General features: G+C 50.3%; 1 pseudogene; it reads left to right on the top strand.

Moving 5' to 3' along the window:
- Positions 1-10,973: 10,973 nt before the first annotated feature.
- LOC103252514 lies at positions 10,974-12,208 on the top strand (annotated as a pseudogene).
- Positions 12,209-13,841: the final 1,633 nt, after the last annotated feature.

The raw sequence follows: 13,841 nt of genomic DNA, 5'->3' as shown, positions 1-13,841 counted from the left end.
GAGGCTGAGGCGAGAGGATTGCCTGAGCCCGCGGGTTCGAGACCCGCCTGGGCAACTTGGCAAGACCTCAACTCTACAATAAATCAAAACATTAGCCGGGCATGGTAGCGCGTGCTTGTAGTTCCAGCTACTGGAAGGCTGAGTTGGAAGGATCGCAGGAGGACAGCGGGTCGAGGCTGCAGTGGCCGGGAGCGGCCACTGCACTCCAGTCTGGGCGACAGAGTGAGACTCCAACTCAAAAAAATAAATAAATAAAATAAATATACTTGTATTTGTTTTTCTTGTGTCAATCTGACCCCTGTTTTCAGGACAGTGTCTCCACAAAGAATCTAAAAAAGGAAATAAATGATGTTTTCTCCCCTGTACGTTTGTTCTACTTTGTACGTGAGTCATGATTTTAATTTCCTTCAGCATTTCTCATGGATAGCACTGATCCGGCCCATCCTCAGCCCACCAGTCCCCTCCAGGGATGGATGCCCAGAGGAAGGGCCCGGGGGTGGGGGGCGTCCGACAAGGCCTTGGCTGAGGCCACAGCCGCTCTCACAGCTGAACCACCTGCACTGTCCCCTCCGTCTGGCTCCCAAAAGGGCCCTGTTGGTCCTGAAACCTGGACAAAATGTGGGTCGGACTCGGAAGCTCGGCTCACACTGAAAATCAAGCAGGGGGGCCCGGGACTGGGGGGCCAGGTATGTCAGGCCATCTGACTCTGTGGTATGACAAGAAATAGATACAGGATGAGTATCCCTTCTCTGAAATAAGGGACCAGCTATGTTTCAGATTTTTTCAGATTTTGGAGTGTTTGCATTATACTCTCCAGTCGGGGGAAGGAGAATCTCTACAGCTGCAAATTTCCCTAAGAAAAGACTTCACAGGGTCACATCCAAATATGTCAAAAAAATCATATATATATTTGGGGTAGAGTATTTGTATTTCCTTGAAGGCCTGCTATCCGCTATATCAGAATCAAGTTGGAATTGGGTATCTGTTTGCCACAGCCTATTTTGTCTGTCTTATGACCTCTATTTTAAGATTAATGCTGTTCGGTTGTGCCTCAAACTTCACCAAGGAGAGGTGTAACCGGGCATGTCCGACCTCCTTCTCACCCTAGGCGGTGGGAAGGCCCGTCTCACAGGGCCGGGGTTTTGAGTTTACTGAGCTCCAGTCTTAATGGAGCCTCCCCCAGAGAATCCAAGAGGACAAGGCAATAAAAACTGTCTCCACTCCTGCCAAATAAATTATTCTATACTAATTTTTCTGTAAGGTAATAAAAGTCGTAACAGAGACGGCAGGTGTCAAAATGGATGACGTTTCCCTGGGATTTGGTCAGATGAGGCTTCCATGCTTATGCAGCTCGTCCCAGGCATTCTGATTCTAAGAAGATAACCTAAGGAAACCACCAGAGATGAAGACAAAGAATTTTGTACAAAGATAGTCACTGGAGTGTCCATTCTCACAAAAACCGAGAAAAGCCAAATGGGGAATTAATTAAATAATGGATGCTGAGTCCTGGCGTGGAATGACATATAATCACTCATTAAAATAATTGATTTGCAGTAAAAAGTCCATTAAAGTGTGTGTATGTATATGATGGTCCTAGACTCCTGAGAGAGAGGCTAGATGTGCATGAAAATATGGACAGAAAGGGCTGTTAGAAGCAGGTCCAAATGATGAGGAGGAAAGCGACCTTCGTGTCTCACACACTTTCTGCATCTAACGTGAGCACACCTTCCATTCATTTACACCAAAAATAAACACCAGGCGAAAGGTCTTTGTTTTAATACCTGGCACAGCAGCAGAGTACTTCTTTCTGGAACCTTACCTGCAACAGGCCCCTCCTCAGCACCCGGTGATTCTTCCCTGGCATGGCTCTCCGATGCGGGCCTCGTTTCAATTCTTGCACAGCCAGCCTAGCCTTTGGCTGCATCGATCACTGGTGGTGAACAGAAACCTCAGATCTGGGTAACCGCGACTCGTGGCAAACAGTGATGTCACGTGTAGGTGACTCCCGAATTTCCAGCGAGATAAGGCTCTAGGGCCCTTTTTAACTTCCTTAGGCCGTGGCGTCTCATGGGCGACCCCAGTGGCAAGAATCTTTTCCTGTGCTCTGTGTCAATTCCTGCTGCCTTCTCTGCATGGCTGTGCTCCCTGCCCCACTGATCTCCTCTGGGCTGCCCTCCCTTACCACACAGCCCAAGGCAGAACTCTAAAAGAGGGAGCTGATTTCACCAAGCCCAACCATTTGTATTGAAAAAAAAACACAAAAAAACAAAAAACCAGAACAACTTACTTGCTTTCTGAGGCTAAAATATCTTTATTTAGATCAAGGGTTACTTTATAGCTTTTTTCCCAAGAACGGTGGCTGGAGCCTTACTCATTAAAACCATTTTCTAAAACAAAGGAATAGTCAATGTCTAATATTCACTGAAGTCCCTGTGACATTGATGAACCAAGTTCAAAGAGAAGACCATAGCAATAACCACTTCTTAAGCAGCTATTGGGCATCGGGCTAGATACTTCACAAAATTGTGTCATTCTATATAATGTAGTAAAGGCACATCATCTCCATTTTCCAGATGAACCAGCTGAGGTTCTGGAGGTTAAATTGCTCAAGGTTATAAACTAGCCAGTGGCAGAGGCAGGGCTTTAATCCTGGGCTGTCCGTCCCCAACCCCAACCTTTCATGGATGCCTCCTTGAATATATGCCAGGACATCTGAGGTGTGTGAGGCACGAGCATCACTGAAGATCTTTCTGCCCTTCCCTGCTGAGCTCTGGGGGTCAGAGTGCAGCTCACTTTTCTCACTTGGGGTGTGTGAGCACCCAGCAGCTCTTCTGAGTCTAGTAACAGACACAGAGCTCCAAAGGAGGAGGAACAGTTTTCCCTACAACCCACTCCTGGAAAGCCGAGCCTGGGACTAAATCTTACCTGAGTCTGGGCTGTGATTCTTGGGGAGCAGAGCCAGAGAGAAAGCCTGGACCAGAAGAAGGGAAAGCCACACAGGGATGTGTATCCAGCCTGTGACAGCCATGGCAGCTGGGGCTGTGTTCCCAGGGGACCTCCGGTGGAGGCTTGGAAAATGCCCGTCTCAGACCCCCAGAGAATGAGGAGGGAGGCACTGAGCAGGGCTGTAAAGTCCTGGCCTTCCTGTGTGTGTGGAAGTGGTCCCCTGGGCCATTCTACTCCTCACCACAGAGCAGCCCTGGGCAAGCTGCTGAGACAGGCTGCATGGGCCTGAGGGCAGGGCTCCAGGCTACACCTGCCAGAAGCTAGATGAAACCTGCACCGCAGTAGCTGGAGGAAGAGCTGGGCCAGAAGGCTCAGAGTGGTGCACAGAGCTGTCTGCCACGGCCTCCCATGTCCTGCCATAGGCTCTATGTCTTCCAGGGCGTGTATTCCCCTTAGAGAAAACCACGTCTCTATCCCCAGCATGCCAATCGCTTTCTTCATCACCCACAGCCCTGGCTGTTTGGTCTTAGGTAACTCCACGCATAGGACATCAGGGGCAGTCCAGGAGGAATCAGCTCAGGCCGCTATTTGTGTGGGCAGCTAGCCGTATGTCACAGAGCACCTTCATCTCCACCCAAACGCACTCCATCCAAACACATGCCTTTTTGCCATACCCGCAAAGCCTGCTGAGTGACCGCCCGCTTCATTCTCCACCACCCCTGCTTCCCTGGACCCAGCTCTTAGGTTCCGCCGTCTGGTTCATGGCCACTCGCTCACCCAGGCGGGCCTTCCAGAACAAAGGCTCCATCAACTCCTAAGCAGTGTGTGAGTCCGCCTCTCAAACGCCTGCAGCTTTAAGTCGCCCTGCTGCTCTGTTTCCATTCAAACGACCTCTGGCTTTCGAGCTCGAGCTCGGCTTCCTCTGTATTTATGGTATAGAATGCTTTCTTCTGGACTCTGGGATGGAGCACAGTGATGGGGTAAAGACCGGTCTAAATCTCAGTTTCCGTTTTTATGTGATGCTATCAGAGGCTCTTCTGCTGGTGCCACCAACACAGCCCGGCAGTACCTTGCTCTTTGGGCCGTGAACCGTCCCTTTGGAGTCCCCTGTGGGGGGCAAGGAGGAGCGGGAGATGGGGGGGCAGTCGTCACACGCCCGTGACCTTTCCAGAGCAGAGACCATTCCTCCTCTGCCTTTCCCGCCCAGTGAGGCAGCTCTCGGGGGCTCCCCTTGAAAAGCGGGCAAGTGGGGTGCTGGGGACCACCCTCTGCAAATAACGATCCTGCCAGCCACACAGAAAATGCCCGGCAGGCTCTCTGGGCTGACTTCCAAAGTGTGACCCAAACCACCGTGCTGCTGGCAGGGCCAACCTCACACTCCTCCGTAGAAGCTAGAATCGTCGATGTGGCGCCTTCCTTCTTTCTTTTTCTATGTAGAATAGTGATAGCTAAGATGTATTGAGTGGCGCCCGTGTGCCACCGGCTGTGAGACTTTTCATGTGTGGTGCAGTCCAACCCCTCTACCCTCTGAGGCCTGGGTCACCATCACCCCCAGTGTCAGGAGAGAAAGCGGAGGTCTTGGCAGGCAGGACCCCAGCTGCCTGACCCACAGGGAGGGAGCGAAGCCGGATTCAAGCCCGGGGGCCACCCTCGGGCCCATTTCCCTCTACTGCCATCAACTACCTTTAGAAAGGAACTGGCAGTCAAGGGAAACTGCTAGGGGAGGGAGGGACTTACCTCATCAGCAAGGGTACCTGCATGATCAATGTCTGTATACCTAACCCTGAATTGTATCCCACATCTTTATAATAAATAAATTAATTAATTAAGAAAAAAATAGAGAAAGCCTTCTTACTGCCTAAATCTTTTTGTCTAAAGCAGGGCAGTTGGTGTTGAAGGGATTCGCTTTTCATGGCCTGGCTGAACCTGGCCAAGAGAAGTAAGCAGGGCTGGAGGGGAAAGAGTTTAAAACATTTTTAAAAATTTGGTAAAATACACAAAGCAGAAAATCTACCATTTTAACCGTTTTTAGCAGCTTGGCAGCATTAAGTACGTGCATGTTGTTACACAGCCATCATCATCGTTTGTCTCTAGACACCTGTCACCTTCCCAAACTGAACCTCACGTCTGTTAAACACCAACTGGTTGGCTCCCTCCCTCCGGCCGCCGCAGCCACCATCCTAGTTTCTGACTCTGTGAATGTGACTCCTCTTGGGACTTCATGTGACAGAAACCATACAATGTTTGTCCTTTGGTGACACTTAGCCTAGTGTCCTCATGATGCATCCACATTGTAGCCTGTGTTAGAATTTCTTTCTTTTCAAGGCGGAATGATATTTCATTGTATGTACATACCACATTTTATTTTTCCATTCACTTATGGGTGGGCACTTGTGTTACTTCTACCTTTTGGCTATTATGAATGGTGCTGTTGTGAACACAGGTATACAAATCTCTCTGTCGACTATTCTGGGTATATACTCAGGAAAGGAATTGCTGGATCATATGGCAATTCTACTTCTAACTTTTTAAGGGACCACCATGCTTTTTCCACAATGGCCGCACCATCTGACGTTCCCACCTACAGCGCACAAGGGTTCCAACTTCAGATCCTCACCAGCATTGTTATTTTCTGTTTTGTCTTTTTTAAAAAACATAGTAGCACTCCCAGCGGGTGTGAGGTTGCGTCTTGTTATTTTTTAGTCCCATGTGGCCCACTAGCACAGTATGAGCTTGCATTTGTATGGCAATTTCTGTTCTTCAAATGATCAATTAACAACCTGCCATTTTCACTGTTGTAGACGTCAAGCCATGGGAAGATGTGAGTCTCACCTCATTGATGAGGAAACAGGCTCAGAGAGATGAAACGATCTGTCTGATGAGAGGACTTCTAAGTGGTGGGTCCAGCACTCAGATTCTTGGGAATTAAGGAGGACACTTCCTGGGTGCCAGGCAGGGAAAGCCAGCTCTTCCCTGAATTGTCCCATCGGTCCTTCACACCAGCCTGGGAGACCGGGCACTGGCGTCCTCACTTCGCTGCCTCGGAGACAGAACGGGAGATTGAGAGGAGGCCAGGCGGAGGGTGGGCCCGGCCGATCTGGCCAGCCCGGGTCCTGGGAACACATCCTGCTTCCTTCCCGTGCTCGAGCTGACTGCTGGAAGTAAGGCAGGATAAAGGAAACCAGGTGAAGTCATGGGACAGCAGTGAAAAGCGCCGGGACAGAGCAGGAACACGGAGTCAGGCACACCGGCTTCTGTGCCAGCTATCAGTGATCTACCTCGGAGGAAAGAAATGCAACCCGCTAGTCTTGTTTTCTTCACGTTTGAACCAGGAATGATCAATTGCTCCCTCCTAGGTATTTCTGAGGCTTAATGGAAGTCCTCCTAGCACAGTTTGGCTGGCGGCAATCACCACTTCTTTTCTCCTTCCCCTGGCCACATCTGCCCAAAACCAAATAGAAGCAGTGCCTGTCGCCTGAGGTCCAGGCCTGAAAGGGAGAGGGGTCCACAGCCCATGACCTGTGAGCGGAGTGATTTAGGGCCAGCAGCAGCGTTCTCAGTGTTGCTTGGCATGCCACCATTAGTCAGCTTCTACCAGGTGCCAAAGCCCTATAAATAGTTGCAAGGGTGACACTGCTGAGGCTTCTGCCTTGGAAATTCTTTGCGAAGGACACTGGATTGCCCAGCAAAATGTATTTGTGTTCTAGGCAGGAATAGAAGTTATGTTATTGAAAATAAAGATTTTATGTATTTGTACATATCTATCCTATAAACAAAATTTATATCCACCTTCCAGGGGTCCAATCCCACCAGTTCCGTCTGCATCCAGTCTGGATGGTGGTTGTTACAGTGTCTGGGAGCCAAGCGCGGCCTCTCTGAAATATCATCCCTGTCAGTCTCAGGCCTTTCGAGCAGAGCAAGATCTCCTTGCCGCGGAGTTATGGTGCTTATATTAGCACGCCTGCTGAGAAATTCTTATGCTGGCAATATGCACTTCCCTGAAGTGTTTCATGGAAATTAGATTTCGGGAGAACAAAATCGCAGAGGGCTCGGAGGCTGCACAAGGCGGGGAACCCTCTTTGTTACTCGTTTGCCCAGTAATTAATTTCTTTCTCAGCTCAATTTGAAGGAAGAGATTGTGTTCATTAATTTAGCGTCCACCTGTTCCCGAGGATTCTTTTGATGGCTTTTTAACAGGAGACTTTGTATTCAGCAGGGAGAGTTAATATCATCCTAAGAGCTGGCATCTGAGTGCAACGAGCCATGTTATACCAAGTGGGTTTCAGCAAACCAAATCAAGTGGACTCGGTGACTCTCACAGCAAGGCCCTGAGTGACCGAGCTCGTCTGTGCACAGTTTCGCAGGGTGGCTCTGCCTGCCCTGCCTCGTCCCGCTCCATGGAGTTTGGGAAGACGTTTGTGGGTCTCTGATTAATCCAGAGCCCTGTCCCCTCACCCCCTTTTGCACCAAAGGCCACGAATCATAAATGTCTGCAAAAGCACCGGGCCGAAATCAAACACAGGTTAAAAAAAAAAAAAGCACACAAGTATTTCTGTGGGAAATCTGCTTATCTGCAGCAAATTCAGAGGGCTTGCAACCCCCAAATGAAATCTCACCCATCACCTCATTTTCCACTGTTTGCTGTTTTTCATTTAGACACAGGAATTATAGTTTGATCGCATTCAGGGAAAAAAATTTTTTTTTAGTTGGAGTCTCTCACTCTGTTGCCCAGGCTGAAGTGCAGTGGTACACTCACAACCATCCCAGCATCAATCTGCTGGGCTCTGGCAATCCTTCCGCCTCAACCTTCCAAGTAGCCGAAACTACAGGCATGTGCTACCATGCCCAGCTAATTTTTATTTTATTGTAGAGATGAGGTCTTATAAAGTTGCCCAGCCTGGTCTCGAACCCGCAGGCTCAGGCAAGCCACTCGCCTCGGCCTTCCAAAGTGCTGGGCTTATAGGCTGAGCCACCAAGCCAAGCGTAGAAATTTATATTTAACTCTCATTTAGATTCAATCTGAATCAATTTAATGAAACGTGAATACTTTTTCTAGATTTACAGAGAGAATAAAAATAAATTTAAGCCAGAAAAAAAAAGCATTTGATGTTTTTCCTATATCCTGTAGATGTAATATTAGGCTCTTTTGCCAATTACTAGGGTTATTTCCCTCTACTGTAATGGAAGAAAAAGGCACAGCCTCTCAGGAAATCATAGATTGGGATCCAGGAGCTCCATGCATCTTTCCATCCAGTTATTTATTCCACAGATAGCTGGATAAAGGCCAGGCATTGTGCCAGCCCCTGAAGTCAGAGACAAACAGACCATATTTCTCTCTGCTGCTTATTTTCTTTAGCCTGGTGAGAGAGGCGGGTATTCATCACGTTATCACAACACACAGGAACCTCCAACTGTGCCCCAGGCCGAGACAGGGAGCTTTGCACTAATCTAGGATGGGAGGGAAAGCTTCACTCAGCAGAAACTGGAAGGATGGATAGCGTGACATGGAGGAAAGAGGGTGGGGAAGACCGCTGCAGGCAGGGCGCGGCACGGGCAAGGGCGAGAACGGAAAGGCAATGCAGCTGAGACAGAGTGGAGAGGAGTGCGGCCTGTTAAAAACCAGAGAAATGAAGGAGGCTAGACCGGGCAGGGTCTAGGTCAGGCCAAGTGGTTGATTTGATTCTGACCTTGGGCCTCTCGTCGTCTGGAGCCAGGCTGCCTGGGCTTGAACCCTGGCTGTGCTACCACTGCCTCTTGGCCTCCGTGTCCACACCTGTAAAATGTAGTTAATCGTGCTGCCTTTTCAGAGCACTGTTGTGAGAATTAAATGAGTTAATCCAGAGGTCCTCAAACTTTTAAAACAGGGGGCCAGTTCACTGTCCCTCAGACCGTTGGAAGGGCGGACTATAGTTTAAAAAAAAAACTATGATCGTTCATATGATTGTTCATAGTTCCTTTTTTTTTTAAACTATAGTCCGCCCCTCCAACGGTCTGAGGGACAGTGAACTGGCCCCCTGTTTTAAAAGTTTGAGGACCCCTGATTAATCTATCAAAAGGGCTTAGGACAGTCCATGGAACATACTGATTGCGCTCAGAAGGAAAGGCATGCTGGTTTGCCTCTGCTCCCTCCTTTCTTATTCATCGTGTCCAGTTTAATTACTTTTTCAGGTCTCTAGAAAACCAGAAAAGTGGCTTATGGTTTACTGACATTAGAGTCTAGGGTGACAAGGGTTTGTTTCCAAGAGTGGGGAAGCAAATTGAGTGGTTTATTTTCGCTGTTGTAACATGACCTTGAATGTGTTAGACTCTCCGGGAACAGCCACATCTGTCTTCTCCTTCATTCCCACGCACAAAGAAGACAGCTCCAGATGTAAACTTGAAGGTCAGGAGAGGAGAAGTCACCTCTTTCTCCTCCACCTGCCCTCTTATCATCAGGTTTTGTGTGTCCCGGGTTGAGAGCTGAATGTTCAAACAGAAAAGGAGACTCCCCCTTTTTAGTTTTTGTTTGTTTGTTTGTTTGTTTACTGTCTGCAAAATTGAAAGGGGAATCATGATGTGATTCGCTGCCACTTTGGACAGTCTCATCATTTTCTTCCAAGGATGGCCCAAGTGAAGCACTGAGCTATTAATGCTGCATTGACATTGGACTTCTCATGGCTCACGGCCACTAGAGAGATGGTTCTGGCCAAAAGCCTCCAAAAGGCTCTTGTTTTACCCAGACACCTATTTCTGGATACTTCTGGACAGACTTAGAATGGCAGTCTGAGGAGAGAGGCAAGGATCGAGCCCCTTGTGCCACTATGGAATCCTTCCTTTGGCTCCTAGACCCAGTGAATTACCAGTCTGAGTCTAGGGTCAAGCTTGGGTCCCACAGCTACAGGACAGAATGGAGGCTTGGGTTCTGGTCTCTGCTCTGATGCTTTGACCTTTCCCTAGAGCTGCTGAGGTAGACTTTCGTCTCAGTCCAGGAGGGTAGATGACATCACATATTTTGTCCATCTGCCCGATGCTCAATACCTTCAAAGGCTTCAAGGAAAACCCTAGTTTTGGTTAAAGGCTGCAGCCTTGCACACCCACAGGCCATGAAGTGGGGTATGGAGACCCACCGCCTTGGTCTGTCTCCCTGCTGACCCCCTGGGGAGCTCCAAGGACAAGGCAAGCGCCACACCCTTCATCCCGGAACCCCGGTGTCTCTGTTGGTGAATGAGCTGATTTCAAATCTGTCTCTGTGTTGCTGCAATCCAAGCCACAGACTTTCTCTAAACAGAAACAGCTCATGAAATTAAGGAACTTAGATAGTAGCACTGGCAAGGGGCTGGGACAGATGAGGTAACTCCGAGTCAGGAGTGACTTTATGTGCTAACAGTAAGGAGAAAAATATTTCATTGGAAGACCCAGGGTCTAGGCAGAGTAGACACTTTTGACTTGCAGGGCTCAGAAGGTTACTCTTTCACTGTGGCTCTGTGATAAGTCCTGTAGGTTGTAGAGTAAAACTGACATTTGAATTATGGGAATAAAAGCCACTATATAAACAGAAATCCAATTTCCTTCTTTATTAAAAGTTAATTCAATAAGCACTCACCGAACTGATTGAATAAGCAGTCACTTACCATGTACCATTTTTCTGTGCTAGGGACTGTGGACCTTACTTTAAGGAGGGCGTATTGATTGGCTAAGGCTGCCAGAGCAAAATACCATAGACTCGGTAGCTGAAGCAATAGAAATTTTTTATCTCATGGTTCTGGAAGCTAGTAGTCTGAGATTAAGGTGTCGGCAGGATTGGTTCCTTTGGAGGACTCTGAGGGGAGGATTCGTTCCAGCCTCTTTCCTTGGCTTACAGATAGTTGTCTTCTCCCTGTGTCTTCGAATGGTCTTCTCTCTGTGTATGTCTGTCTCTATGTCTGAATTTCCACTCTTTAAAAACGTCAGACTATGGATTGGGGCCCATTCTAAGTACCTCATTTCAGCCTAATCAGCTCTATTCAAATAAGTCACACACTGAGGTTCCTGGAGGATCCTTGTGGCCCAACGAGAGGGGTGAGATCTGGAGGATGAGGGAGGTCACCGCTGCAGACATCAGTCAGCTGGGCGGCTCAGTGGAGCAGGTGGACATCGGGAAGCAGAAGCTCCCCGACGGCTTGGAGAAGACGACAGTGTGCATTGACAGGCGCCTGGACGTGCAGCCGCAGCCCTGGAGGATGGCTGGGACAGCAAGACCTTCACGCTGGTGGAGGAAGACGGCAAGCTGTATAGGAGAGGCGTGACTGATGACAAGGGACCGGTGGCCAGTTGGATGAACGCCTTCCCTGGAAGCTTATCAGAAAACAAACCAGGAGATCCCTGTCCATGTCTGCTTCTGCCTCGAGGGCATGGAGGGGTCTGGCTCCAAAGGCCTGGATGAGGTGATTTTTGCCCAGAAAGACAAATTCTTGTAAAGATGTGGACTACGTCTGCATTTCCAACAATTACTGGCCAGAAAACAAGAAGCCCTGCATCACATACGGTCTCAGGGGCATTTGCTACTTTTTCGTTGAGGTGGAATGCAGCAAGAAAGACCTCCACTCTGGGTGTACAGGGGCTCAGTGCACGAGGCCATGACTGATCTCATTTTGCTGGTGGGCTCCCTGGTGGACAAGAAAGGGACCATCCTGATCCCTGGCAACAACGAGGCTGTGGCTGCCATGAGCAAGGAGGAGTACAAGCTCTATGCTGACATCAGCTTCAGTGTGGAGGAATTTGCTAAGGACGTGGGGTTGCAGACACTCCCGCACAGCGGCGAGAAAGACATGCACCGATGGCAGTGCCCAGCCCTCTCCCTCCGCGGTATCGAGGGCACCTTCTCTGGATCAGGGGCCGAGGCCGTGATTCCTAGGAAGGTGGTCAGCAAGTTCTCCATCGGGCTCATGCCGAACATAACCCCAGAAGCCGTCAGTGAGCGGTTTGCAAGCTGAACTACACAGCCCCAACAAGTTCCAGGTGTCCATAGGCCACGGCGGGAAGCCCTGGGTATCTGACTTCAACCACCCTCATCACATGGCTGGCAGGAGAGTCCTGAGAGCAGTTTTGGACCAGGGAAGGCAGCAGTGTTCCTGTGACCTTGACCCTTCAGGAGGCCACGGGCAAGAAGGTCATGCTATGGCCGGTGGCGTCAGCAGATGACGGCGCTCACTCCCAGAATGAACAGCTTAGCAGACATAGCCACAGAGGAGGAACCAAGATGCTGGCCGGGTGCCTGTGTGGAGCGTCTCAGCTCAAAGACTGAGGCCAGCCTCCACGTGCGCCTCCCCCCGTAGGAATCCTGCCCTTGCCCGGTGCCCTGGCCCTCTTCCGACTTGCTCCGGAAAGCAGAAACTCCTCCTCCCCACCCACTCCACCCTCCCAGTTTCTCTTGCCAGGTCATACACAGACTCCCCAGAGCCAGCGCAAGCGTGCCCAGCTGTCTCCTGGGTGGAGCTCCCTGTACCGGGCTTATCAGTGACTTTGAGCGACAGCTGGGTGCCCTGGGTGGGCCCTCAAAGAGGTCAGTATGACTCGACCTCCAGAAAAAACCAAGGTCCCAAGGCACAAGTTCTCCTGTGGAACGTTCTGGTGGTCATCGAACGGGGAGCCAGGACTGGATGCTTTCCTCTCCCATCTCCGCCTCTGTCCTGGGCGACACACACCCGGAGGTCTGGGAAGGACACGAGGGAGGAACGAGAGGCCCCTTTCTGAGCCCTCGCCCTCTGTGGGTCCCGTCCTTCTCTTGACACCTTGACCGTCACGAGCACGTCCCGTCTTCCCTTCTTCGTGAGCTCACGAAACCTAACCCAAATGGAAGCATTGTTTTGTCTCCATCTGTGCTGCTAAACAAAGGGTCAAAATGAAGCCCCCCAAAGAGGCCCCGCCCTCTGACTTGCTCACGGAGTACTCGCAGGGCTGTGGGGTCTGCTGGACGTTGTTGGCGTGAGGCAGGGGCAGGGGCGGCAGGCGGGCTCGGGAAGCAGCACTCGGGTCTTTCCCATCTCCCCCCCGTCCACCCCGTGGTGGCAACTTGCTCATCACTCCCTGAGTGCTCAGAGATGTTTTCCCGTCCCTGCTTATCCCTGACTGCTGCCGGGTCACAGACAGTCCTGCTGGTTTCCACAAGATAGAGTTGGCCCAGGCGGGGTAGCTCACACCTATAACTTCAACACTCCGGGAGGCTGAGGTGGGAGGATGGCTTGAGCCTGGGAGTTTCAAGGCCAGCCTGGGCAAGACCTTGTCTCTACAAGAAACAAAAAATTAGCCGAGCGTGGTGGCGATGCCTGTAGTCCCAGCTACTTGGGAGGCTGAGCCGGAAAGATTGTCCAAGCTCAGGAGGTCAAGGCTGCGGTGAGCGGTTATCACACCACTGCACTCCAGCCTGGGCAACAGAGTGAGACCCCCCCAACTCGGACAAAGAGAGTTGACTGGGCCAGGTGATGTAAGAGAACAGTAAACTCAGCAGGAGGAAGGGGCTCCTTGGAGCAATGCTTGACTACAGGGCTAGGGCCTCTGTGCTCGTAGAAGCCGGGGGCATGTCAAGGGAGCCAGCCTGGAAGAGCGGCCAAGAGACAAAGGAGCAATGTGAGCAAGAAAGTAGCAAGAGTATTGGGTTATGAGCCATAGAATAAGTGTCTATGGGTTTATGCTGACATAAATAAGTGAAAAGCAGGTGGGAAGGGGCAGTGCCTGTTTAGGAAGCAGCCCGTCCACGAAGAAGGAAGGAGGGAAGCAGGAAAGCACCACTAGAACAGCAGCTGCTGCAGACAAGAGCCCTGATTACTTTAAAAGTCAGGGGCAGGCCAGACATGGTGGCTCATGCCTATAATCCCAGCACTTTGGGAGGCCACGGTGAGAGGAGTACCTGAGCCCACAGGTTTGAGACCAGCCTGGGC

Source organism: Carlito syrichta, unplaced genomic scaffold (assembly GCF_000164805.1).
Source record: "Carlito syrichta isolate Samal-C Ts95f unplaced genomic scaffold, Tarsius_syrichta-2.0.1 Scaffold165621, whole genome shotgun sequence".
In the NCBI taxonomy this organism is placed as follows: domain Eukaryota; kingdom Metazoa; phylum Chordata; class Mammalia; order Primates; family Tarsiidae; genus Carlito; species Carlito syrichta.
Note: the sequence above shows the minus strand (reverse complement) of the source record. Positions and strands in the feature narration are given on the sequence as shown.